A 12,711-nucleotide genomic window follows, 5' to 3' on the forward strand; every position below is an offset into this window, starting at 1 on the left:
GTCAGTTATGTGTGTCTCCCTCAGTCACCTAACACAGGCAGTCGAGAGAGTTGTTCAGCGAACGAATACATTATCCCAAGGGTATGAGGCACTAGAGAAGAATTCTTAGCGGAATCTGATGGTTTGGATACCTGAGGTCACTTACTCTTAACCCAGATAATCTCTGAACAGACTGATACTTGGGGGGTTTCTGTTGGCTTTCACATTAGTACTTATGGACCAAATATCGTACAAGTGTGGGAATTTGCTGAGGCAAACTGTAAAGGAGCTCTGGGATTGCTTCAGAAGCTTCCCTGGGCGAAGGAGGTTGTATCCGGAGAGGAATGCTCAGTGGAACATCTATAGTACTTGCCTTTAACCCTGATTTCATCAGTGACTGGACAGGGTCCATCTTCTGTGTCAGTCAGGAGATGGAATGGAATCGCATAAGAGTTGGGAAACTAGGAGGAAAGTGTGTGTGTGTGTGTGTGGTGTATGTGGTTGTGTGTGTGGTGTGTTTGTGTGGTGTGTGTGTATGTGGGATGTGGTGTGTATGTGTGGTGGTGTATGTGTGAGATGTTTGTGTGTGTGGTGTGTGTGTATGTGGGATGTGGGATGTGTGTATAATGTGTGTGTGGTTGTGTGATGTGTTTGTGTGTGCATGTATGTGGGATGTGGTGTGTGTATGGTGTATGTGGTTGTGTGTGCGTGATGTGTTTCTGTGTGTGTACGTGGGAGGTGGTGTGTGTGTGCGGTTGTGTGTGTATGTGTGATGTGTTTGTGTGTATGGTGTGCATGTATGTGGGATGTGGTGTGTGTATGGTGTACGTGGTTGTGTGTGCGTGATGTGTTTCTGTGTGTGTGTACGTGGGAGGTGGTGTGTGTGATGCGTGTGTGTGCTCACATCATTAATGGCCCACGTTGCATCCCTGGAGCGTGGCTGAGGGCAGCCTGACCACCTGCACCACCCTGACCCCCACGGCGGGGCTGCCACAGCGCAGGCTCCCTCGTGCCCATGGTTTCCTTTGCCCCTGACTCAAGAAACCATGCAGAGCACAGAGCTTCCCTGTCAGCGGTGCTCACGGTGCTTCTCACACACTGTTGAGAGCCAAAATAGCTAACAGGTGCAAGGCCCTGACCTTCCTGCTGTCATCTGCCACTTCTGCAAATTAAACAATTAAACAACAAGAATAAACTTTCAGTCTCCCTCTTCATTTATTATAGGTTAACTCCTACTAATTCTGTCCACTTTCATGAATTCATTCTGTCCATTTACTTCTTTCCATTTTAATGGAAACAGAGCTTCCAGGACGACTGATGCCCGTAACCAGATCTTCGGAAACATAAGGCACGGCTGCGATTTCTCAGAAAGCTGATAGAAAGCAGGGGTCAGGGACTAGCCCCAGGCTCGCCCAGGAGGGCCGGGCACACAAAGAGGCAGGGCTGCTGACAGCAGATATTTCAGGAGGAAAACCAGAAACCCTATGAGATGGCTCTCTTCCATGTCCAAGGGTATCCCGAGTGACAGAAGGCTCACAGGTGATGTCAGGGGCCCACCTTCCACCTTCAGGTGTCCCCCAAGACGAAGGCAAGATTGCAACAAGAAGAATGATGTGTAAAAGGCCAGGCAAGGTGAGCCTGGTGTCCTGGGTCCTAGTCACCAGGCTAAGTCAGTCTCCCAAAAAGAGCCTGGTGAGAGGTGGCACTAGACAGATGGCCAGGTAGAAGCTAGAACAGATGTCAAACTGTCAGAGTCACACAGATGTGACTCCGTGTGTAATCATGTGGTATAATCATAGCCTGTAGACACTAATTTCCAGAATGCTCACCTGGGGAAGTTACGCCACCCCTCTCAAGCCTCAGAATCCTCCACTTTAAGATGAAGCTGGTGAAAGGGCCCCCCTCAAGGCCTGGGTGAGGATGAAAGGAGTGACCAGGTCATGAATACCTGGAGGGGGCAGCTAGCACTAGGGATGCACGATCTCAAGATGGCTCCGTGCTTCCCCATCCCAGGCCACATTTGCAGTAAGGGCTTTAAGGATGTAACAGGAATCAGGGCTGTCGCTTACTCACCAAATCTTGAATTACATGCTAGATTTGTAGGTTGGGGGTTTATAGTTACTTAGGCAATTCCAAGTTGGTCTGGGAACTAGCATGAGCTGAGCCTGCTGGTGTGGGCATCAGTGGACCCCAGGTTTGGGGAGGGGAAGGCAGTAATGGGTATAGGATTCGGGCCTCATAGACTTTCCCCCAAAAATCGTGAAGTAAAACTGGGAATAGGGTGGCACAAAGTATAGGAAATGTGAAAATGGTCAGCCCAGAATAATTTGAGACCCTCAACCACACCATCTTCAAATACTCCTTGCCATTGCATGGCTGGGGTTATTCCCGCCTGGGATTATGTCTGGTGAGTTTCCTGAATAGGCAACCAAGAAAGGAGACTTCTCTAGGGATGGTGATAATTAAAATGCGTCTTTTAGCAGGAAGCAGAGAAGTTCAGGGGTGCTGGTGTGGGTAGAAGGCTTCACTCTGTTCTATCCCTTTATCGCCATGTTGGTGCGTAAAGACGTGGAGATGGTCCCTGTTGGGACGGCCCATGAAACAGACAGGTTCCCGGGTTGTAAATCAAATCGCTTGAATTTCTGTGTTTATGATAGAGCTCTTTATCACTTGGTCAGCATCGCATATGTGGTCTAGCAAATCTCCCCCAATACTTCCTCATAATTATAAGTGCAGACAACAGATCCTTCTAGTAACACCACCACGTTTAGCTTTCGCCCCTATTTGAACTCAGAAGCAGCAGGGGGAAACACCAAACTTATCCACCACCACCACCCCCAAACCCGACCAGAGTCAATCTTTACACACTATTCGAATTCAAAAGGCCTACTTGGGCAGGTCTAATGAAAAGTGATAGACATAACCCTGGCCTTGCCAAACCACAGGGAGGAAAATTTGGTTAGGGTTGTAAAGCAAAAAGGGGAAGAATGTGAGGGAAGGGATACAGCAAGGAAAAGAGGAGAGCAGTGCCCTTGGAGAAACTATTTACCTCCAGGTGGTCAGTGTTGGAGCCAGATTATTAGCACCCGCTGTTATGCCAAAAAACTCCATATCTGATGGAACAATGTTGCAAGACCCCTTGCTGCAAAATTGCAGGAAAAGGGCATAGCTCAGGGAGCGGAGTGGAAGTCAAGATGTGCAGACAGAGACGAGGTTGGCCTGCCCTTGAGGACATTCTAATATCTGTGGGTGGTGGGGGAAGGCTATGGAATATGCTATTTTCTTATAGAAAGGGGCAGACACCTGAACGGACTTGTTCCTACCCATCATGTGCCTATAAGTGATGAGACTGACGTATAGGTATATATAGCTGCCTCCACCCCAGAAGGGCCATCATACTGGAAAACTGAATCCAGTGACTCCATCCCTTGGAAACAGGATCCCTCAAAAAAGTTCTACCCTGCTTCAAGATTCTGAACCCTACCGTAATCCATTCAACTATTGCAAAAAAGAAAAGGTGCAAAGATAAGCTGCCCAAGCACTCTTGCCCATGTGGAGTTGGGTGTATCGGGGCATATCCACAGGGGCGGGTTCAAGCTTGAGGAGCCAATGGTTTGTGAGAAGAAAGTCATCCCAGAGAGAGGCACACAGATTTGGGCCACAGAATGTGGTCTTTCATCATTTTTGGAGGGTTTGGGAGGCAGGAGTTGCTGCTCATTCCTCTGGAGACTGGATCAGCCCCCCAGAGAATGGAAAAGAGCCCTTGAAGATGAGCCCTAAGAGGTAGCCCAGGCATGGAGGGCCACAGCTGGGGGACACAGAAACCAAGAGGGTTTCTTGGGAGCATGTGTATGAAACTCCCTGGGAATTTCCGGAGCTCACTCGGAGGGAGCAGAGATGCTCCGATGCTGTGTAGTCTGCAATTTGTGGTCAAGTCAAAGAGGACAGCATTTGCTAGTATCGGGTGTTAGAGAAAACATATACATATACATCCCGTGAGCACAAAATGGTGAGACCCTGCCATAAATTATACCTATACATCAGTCTCATCATTTATAGGCGCGGGATGAGTAGGAACATTATTCTCCTGACTTTACTGTACGTGATGTTTGGTTTGGTTTGGTTTGGTTTTAATCCCCAGCGTAAGATAAGGTTTGCGTTGGTCCCATATTCCTTTCTCCCTCCATTCTCCCTGTGATTGATCAGCAAGATGGAAGGTCAGCTGGAGGCAGGGTCATAGGAGACCCTCAAAGAGTCCGCTCTTGAGAACTCCATTCTCCCCCCAGCCCGGCCCCCTCTGACTTACACTCTAGCAGGCTGCAGAGTCCTGACCTCACAGTGTAATGCTCTAATCAGATAAGCTGACCACAAAACCTTCTTTATTCTCAAGACCACTGCTCCATTCGAGCCCAGCTGTACTTGAGCCACCTCGGGGTAGGGGCCAGCCTTCAGGAGTGACATAGAGACTGGCAGGCTGTCATGGTAAATGCAGGCTGCCAACCCTCTCAGGTTACTAGGAATGATTACAGGGAAAGTATGCTTTGAATGTTGGAAAAGGGGGAGACTTAAAATATATTTGGCTCAGATAATTCGTTTTAAGGAATTTGGTGCCAAATTTCCTGCAATCATAATCATGGCCCATTTTCACAGTCACTAGACTCTCAAATCCTGTGTATACAAAATAAAGAACTATAAAAAGGGGAAACTTGAACAATTTTAAGTTTCAGTGGTGATTTGGTACAAATGTGATTTGGTACAGCATGAAACAGTATCAGAAGTTAACTGCAGCATAGAGACTGCTTTTCTGTGTTTCTAGATATGGCAGAGATTAAGTACAGCATTGTTTAGAAATCATACACTTGCAGATCCCTTCTCTTTTTAGGGGATTCAAGCGGATATAACCCGCTCTGCTACATTTAAATCGGGGGGAGGGGTAAAAAAGGTGGAGATGGGCGGGATTTTCTGGTCTTTTGTTTCCCATCCAGTCTGGGGCCAGCGTGCATAGCAAAATAAGCTTCCTTGTTTTTTAGAATGTGTTTGCAGAATGTCCTGTAACACAGCTTCCTTATGCATGCTAGCTTACTGGTTCTGAAGCCTTCTCCCTCTTTTCTTTTTTTTTGCCGAGTTCACCTTCTGCAAGGGACAGTGAAAAATTAGGGGCTGGCTCTGCCTGGTGGCTCACTTGGAAAACTACACCTGCTTGCCTGAGGCCCTCGGTCCGCAGATGGAGTGCCCTCTAGTGCACAGAAACGGAGTACCACTACGAATTAAATGCCAGTTGCTAATGAAATGCTCATTAAAATACTGAACCTGCAAAATATCAAAACTACAGAAAAAGGCGATCAATTATGCCTTTCCTACAAGTTGTGTTAAGGGCTGTGTATAGTTGCCTTGGTTGTCGATTGCTGGGGCTTAAAACATTAATCGTTTATTACCTCTCGTGGGTTTCTGTGAGCCAGGAGTTCAGGAAGAGCTCAGCTGGGTGGTTCTGGCCGAGGTTGCAGTCAGACTGCGGTGGCATCGCAGAGCCTTGTTCGCTCACGTGTCTGGTGGCTGAGCTGGTCATACTGGAAGAGCTGGGGTAAGAACGCCCCTCACGTCTCCCTGTCTTTGTGTAGCCCCTCTGGGGTATTCCCCAGCATGGCCAGACTATTTCCAGGTTGGCTCAGGGCTTCCAAGGTGGTGTCCCACAAAGGAGAGCGGGAGGAGGCTGTTTTGCTTTCTCGGACCGGGCGTCAGCTCATGCAGCATCACTTTCCTATCCTTTGTGCTACTGTTTTCATAGATTTTAATTTAAATGTTCTATAAGCGCACACCTGATTACTGTTTTTGTTTTTAGTCATTGAATTCTCTTTTAGAGCAATTATCAATTTAAAATGTTCTTTATATTTACCTTCTATATTTCCCGCAGGGAAACAAAACCATTAGGCTATCTACATCATCTATACTGGATACGTATATATATGTATACACACACGTGCACGCACACACATACATATGCACATATATAGTCCCTGACTTAACGATAGTTTGACTTACGATTTTTCAACTTTATGATGGTGTGAGAGTTATATGCATTCAGGAGAAGCCATACTTAGAATTTTGAATTTTGATCTTTTCCTGGGTTAGCAACATGCAGTGTGATCCTCTCCTGTGATGCTGGTCAATGGCCGCAGCTCCCAGTCAGCCACTGGATCACGAGGGTAAGCAAGCAATACATTGACAACCATTCTGTACCCAGACAACCATGCCATTTTTCACTTTCAGTACAGTGTTCAGTCAATTACATGAGATAGTCAACACTTTATTATCAAGTAGGCTTTGTGCTAGATGATTTTGTCCACCTATAGGCTCATGTAAGTGTTCTGAACACCTTTAAGGTAGGCTGAGCTATGATGTTCAGGAGGTTAGGTGCATTATATACATTTTCAGTTTATGATACTTTCAATTTGTGATGAGTTTATTAGGATATAACCCCATTGTAAGTCACAGAGGATCTGGGGAGGGAGAGAGATTGGAGGATTTATTATGAGGAATTGGGTCACTTGGTTACGGACGCTGAGAAGTCCCATAATCAGCTGTCTGCAAGCTGGATACCCAAGAAAGCCCTTGGTGTAATTCCAGTCTGAGTCTGAAGGCCAGAGAACCAGGGAGCCAGTGGTGCACATCCCAGTTCAAGGGCAGGAGAAGACTGATGTCCTAGCTCAAGCATGCAGGCAGGAAGCAAAAGGGGAACATTTCTTCTTCCTCAGCCTTTTGTCCTATTCAGGACCTCAACAGATTGAATGCTGACCACCCACACTGGGGAGAGCAATCTACTGAGTCCACTGATTCAAATGCTAATCTCATCCAAAAACACCCTCCACATACACACCCAGAAATAATGTTGAATCTGGCACCCTTTGGCTCAGTCTGCTTAACACATAAAATTAACCATCACTCCTCATTCTTCAGGATTTCTGTATATGTTTCCCATATTATAGTCCTTCTGCTAAAGTATTCTTTAACTTTTCTTTTAGCACAAGTGTGCTGGAAATGAATTCTCTAAGCTTTTGTTTGTTCAAAACAATATTTGACTTCATTTTTGAAAGATACAGAATTTTTCTTCTGGTGCTTTAAACATGTCACTTCATTGTCTTCTGGGTTATGTAGATTCTAATGAGAAATCTGCTGTAGTTTTGTTTGGACTGCCTTCAAGATTTTCTCTTTATCTTTGGTTTCCAGCAGCTTGAATATTATTTATCTAGGTGGATTCTTTTTTTCTCACATGTGCTGTGTGGGCTTCCCTGTACATTTCGGATATGCATATTGAAGTCTTTCATTACTTTTGTTATCTCTACAAATACTTTGTCTGCTTTCTTTGTTCTTCACCTTGTATGGCCTCTGATTTCTCTTCCCCTCCTCATGCTTTGCCCCAGGGGTGACAGTGCTTGCATTCTTAGGAAGGCCTGTTTTTCTTTAAATGCCAGACTCCCGGCTGTTCTGCAACCATGCTTCTCTGATGGGTTCAAAAAGAGTTGTAATCTTACAGATTATCTGGCATTTTCTTGCCATTAGGGTGGAAGTTGTGTTTTCTTTCCAGTTTTCTATATCTTAAGGATCAATGAAACTTACCATCATTTTTTTTATTTTGCTACAATTTAAAATTTAGATAAAAGTTCGAAAAATGACAAGAGAAATTCCCATATAACCTTTACTGAGATTCATTAAATTATTTATATTTGCTTTATGATCCTCTCTGTCTCTCTGCCTTTCTCTCTTTATATATCTACATCCATATTTATGTATCTTATGAATTATTTGAGAATTGGTTGGAGTCATTTTATCTTTTACCTTAGATATATTAGTGATTGTTTTTGTGAGGACTTCTCCTCATAAACAATTGTATATTTATCAAAATCAGGAAGCTTAACATTAAGAGCCTATGTCAACATAGTCTATATCTAAATTTTTTCAATCTTCTCAATAATCTTCTTTTTAGTTATTTATTGTTTGGTCCAGGATCTAATCACGCACTTCGTTGTCATACACCCCTTTAGTTTTCTTTAATCTGGAAGAGTTACTCCGTCTTTCTTGCCTTTGACACATTTGAATACTAAAAGCCAGTTTTTATATAGAGTTTCTTTCAAAGACATTTGTCTCATGATTGGATCCAGATTATGAGGCTTTGGCAGGGAGGTCACAGAAGTGGTTGTGTGTCGTTCTCAATGTGCTATGCCAGAAGGCACGTGATGATAGTTTGTCCTAATATTGGTGATGTAAGCACAGTCACTTGGTTAAGGGGGTGTTTGCCGGGTTTCTGCACTGTAGAGTTACTATTTTTCTTCCTTATAATTAATAAATTATCTGTGGAAAGATATTTGGAGGGTATGCAAATATACTATTCCTCATATTTTATTTCATTTACACTTTTAGCATCCATTGTTGATTTTTTTTTAATTTGAGAGAGAGAGAGAGACAGTGCATGCATGCATGAGCAGGTGGGGAGAGGGGTAGAGGGAGAGGGAGAGAGAAAATCTTAAGCAGGCTTCACACTCAGTGGGGAGCCCAATGCAGGGCTCAATCTCAGCACCGTGAGATCATGACCTGAGCCTAAATCAAGAGTTGGACAATCAACTGACTGAGCCACCCAAGCACCTCCCATTGTTGATTTTTTAAAGCCATTCTACCTTTATTGACATTGCACTTTAAGGAAGTGAGTTCTTGGGGCACCTGGGGTTTCAGGGGCTATGTGCAAAAGAATAGGCAGAGGGTGCATGATCATGGATGGGGGTTAGTAGATACCTGTTCAACCCATGATCATGGGCAAGTAAGGGGACTTGTGGGGTGTGGTGTTGTAGACATTCTATTGTTATCAGGGCTTTTCTGGTCTGGCGGTTGGAATGTTCCAGTCATTGCAACATGTCTTCGTCAAATGCCTCAAGAAAGTGCTATAAGAAATAAACACAATGAGTTTCAGCTACAGCATGAATTAAGCAGTCTTGTCTATTTCTGGTTTTAACTGTTGGGGTCTATAGTTGAGCAAGATGACTCACTGACACCAGAAAATATGTACTTATGAAAGTGTATGTGCGAGCATAGACATGCATGTATATGTATATATTTATCTGTAATGTGTATATGCATAATTATTATATATATATATATATACACACATGCATATAGAGAGAGACACATATGTCAATAGTTATTTTTATATCTACCTATTTATACTGGTATTTTCTTTTGCAGTCAAACCCCACAATGTACATTGCCATTTTACCCATTTCCATATGGAACTCCTTCTCAATGGTGAGAAAACTGGCTCTCATTCTTTAATTATCGAAGCTGTATTTCTATCTATCTTTATATATAGATATCATAAGATAGATATATAGGTATTTTTATTAAGCCTAGAATACACAGAAAGACTTCTCAGAATTGCCAACCCATACCTCTATAGAAAGCAATCCTACTTACTGGAGCTCAGCATCTCTTTATAGTCTTTTAGATAAAATTTACGCATGTTAAAATACATAAACCTTAACTGTTCAATTTAATGAGCTTTACAAATGTATATACTTCTAATATCACACTAAAATTTAACCTTTTCTTTGAAGACCACCTAGCTTAGCCTCCACATGCAACTCAAACATTCTTCTATTACAACATTTAGTGCAATTATTTCTCGATAGATTATGTTCAGTAGACTGTTAGTTCCTTAACGAAAGAGACTATGCCTCTTCATTTTTGAGTACCCAGTTTCAAACAGTGTCTAGCATATAAGTAAATAAGTAAAATTCCATTGCAACAAAGAGCCTGCAGCTTTCAATAAGGGGGTTGTATAATTCTAAAGCTAAGATCTGCTTACTATTTCTGTTGAATCACCAGCTAAGGACGTTATGATAAGAATTGTCAAGACATGAGAGGGGGGAAAAGGCAGCAGTTGGAATGCTAATAAATCATTAGGTTCTTATAACTCTTTACAAAGCCATAATACTCTTTTAAGCATTCATCTAGTCTTTGAAAACAGTGCGTGGTATGAATTACTACCACTATATTTATATTATTAAAACTTTCAGTTTTAGCAAGATATTTAAAGGTAAATATAGGTTACCTGTCCAAAACTTAATGGAGAAGAACATTTTTGTTGTTCCTCGTTGATATTCTGACACCTAAGATTTATTATTTTCAGTTGTCTAAAAGCAGTGGGTAATCAAATTTGTTGACAGACAGATATTACTATAATACCACTAACTGTCTTGGCAAAGGGAGAGACTACATGAGTTGAAATTTCATTATGCAGTTGCTTCAGAGTCATGTCTGGAGCTGTTCTTCTTTTTCTTAAAAAAAAAAAACAGAAAATATATATACTCTTTTGAATATAATTAACTAAGTAAATATTTCTAATTCCTATGAGAAATTATGGCAGAATAGTTTTGTGACGGGAACCCTAAAAAGATATCAGAACACTTGGATTCTGGCTATGGATCATCTACTTGTCAACTTGAAATCTTATGTAAGTCGTAATACTTTAAGATATATGATGACAATAAAGCCACTTTATAAGTTATTATGAAGGCTAAAGAAGATGATAATGATGCTGATGCTGATGCTGATAGAAGATTACATTTATTGGGAGCTTATCATGTGCTGGGCACTCCTGTTTATTTTTCATTTAATCCTCACAAAACCCCAAGAAGTTTAGTATTATACTTTTTGAAAGATGAGAAAACCGGAGTTTAGAGAAATTAGGTAACTTGCTCAAGGTCACACACTTCATAAAGTGGTAGAGCAACATTTCAAATCCAGGTGTCTCCAATGCCAAAGTACAATTGCAATTGTTCTTTATCCTAAACATATGCAAAGAATATCAGAATTTCTGAGGAATACTAATTAATCCTATTGTGCTAGATCCTTTCACTTTTCCTTCTAGGCTCTCTGGGTCATCTAAAGTATGCTAACAAATTTAACAACCACCTCAATCATACTATGCATCAAATCTGTGTTTCCAACTCAAACTGCCTTTCTGTAAACTCAGTAACTATACATCCAACTTCCTTGAATGTTCTATAGGCATCTCAAATTCAATATAGCCTTAACCAAACTCATTATTTCCATGTTAAATGTGTTCTATCGATGGTCCCTCTATCAGTCAGCAGTTTTCTTGTAGTTCCCTTATCTCTTTCAAGTCTTCATAGCTTATTAATATGCTATTTATACTCCCTAACATGACTGATCAAATCTTTCTGCTCATTAAAAATTCAGCTTGAAAAATCCCTTCCACTTTGGATCTTTGTCATATCACATAAGTAGCATCACCTCTATTCGGCTTTCATACTTTGTATATAACTCTATTCTCATATTTTACGATTCTGTATTTTAGTGATAAGTAAATCTTTTTTTCCCCACTGCACAAACAGTCCATTAGAAGTGTTTGGATGATGGAAGTGTTCTACATGTGTTCTAGTAACTACTGTGATGGAGAGTGTTGCACTAGACTCTAAGGTCTGTAAGGACAGATACTATATCTTTATTCATTTTTATATATCCAGTATCTAAAACATGGGAGATCCTCAATAAATATGTAGGAAATCAATCAATCAGTCAATGAATAAATAAAATATTTCACAGTGGCTGAGTAGGGGGAAATATGCTTACCACAAACACCAGGGAACTGTTACATGTAGGTACTGGGGAAACTAATTAATAAACTGTGATTTCTCAGTGAATGAAAAGTTCATGCAAATAGGTTTCCAATAATGGAGAAATAGCTTCTATCAAGTCAACCCACTCTCAGATAACAATATAAACTCTATCTGAAATATAAAATACAATAATCTAAAGGCACTCCAGAAGAACTATAAGAAACTGGAAGGACATCTACATTGGAAAGAAGTAAACGGCACAGGATAATTTTCTTGTTTTTAGATAGTTTTTTGTTTGAGGCTAGGGTCTAGTTGCAGCTTGCTGTGTGGCTAAAATTCTAAAAGAAATTCACAGGCTTACTGGCTAGGTGAGCCATAGGACAGAGTTTGGGGAGACAACACAGCTGAAAAGTGAAGAGGGAAATCCTGGAAAGTGAAAACCACAGGCAGGGCAGGGAGCGGCGAGGGGGGGGGTTCTGTATATAAACTTGACCCAAATCTCTGATTGATCCTTGAACTACGTACACCAAGGGTAAACTCCAAATAGGACCATATATATATATACTGAACTGAATTTTCAGCTGCTCCACTGCAGGGAAAACAGAATTAGAGTTTGAGTCAAAGCCAAATTAACTGCCTGCTTAAAAATAAAAAAACAAATAGACAATGAAAACTTACTCTTCAGAGAGACATAACAGAATCCAGTGTCTCTACTATGTATTATTCACAATGTTCAAGCCATTCAGAATTACTGGACTTATGAAGCAACAGGAAAATGTGATATAAACTCAAGACAAAGGAAGTAAGTGGAGACGACCTTTAGATGTCCTAGATGTTAGAATTAGCAGATAAGGGTTTTAAAACAGCTATTATAACCATCTCAAGGGTTTAAAGGAAACATGCTCATAATAAATGAACAAATAGAAAATCTTAGCAGAAAAATTGAAACCACAAGAGAACCAAATGAAAATTCTAAAAGTGGAAAATGCAGTATTTGAAAAATTCACAAAGTGACTTTAACAGTAGACTGAAATGAGAAGAGTCAGTAAATTTGAAGATAGATCAATAGAAAATATCTAAGCTGAAAAATTAAAAGAAAAGATCA

At 41.4% G+C, this 12,711-nt stretch overlaps 1 long non-coding RNA gene across 3 annotated transcripts in view; it reads right to left on the reverse strand.

Moving 5' to 3' along the window:
* Window positions 1–12,711, reverse strand: part of LOC118544662 (uncharacterized) — a 35,319-nt gene that overhangs the window by 12,401 nt on the left and 10,207 nt on the right. For all 3 annotated transcript variants that reach the window (XR_004921705.2, XR_004921708.2, XR_013440973.1), the window contains exon 3: window positions 8,764–8,909. This is a non-coding gene — a long non-coding RNA (uncharacterized LOC118544662). The remainder of the gene's footprint in view (window positions 1–8,763; window positions 8,910–12,711) is intronic.

The sequence above is a fragment of the Halichoerus grypus genome, chromosome 9, assembly GCF_964656455.1.
Source record: "Halichoerus grypus chromosome 9, mHalGry1.hap1.1, whole genome shotgun sequence".
NCBI classification, from domain to species: domain Eukaryota; kingdom Metazoa; phylum Chordata; class Mammalia; order Carnivora; family Phocidae; genus Halichoerus; species Halichoerus grypus.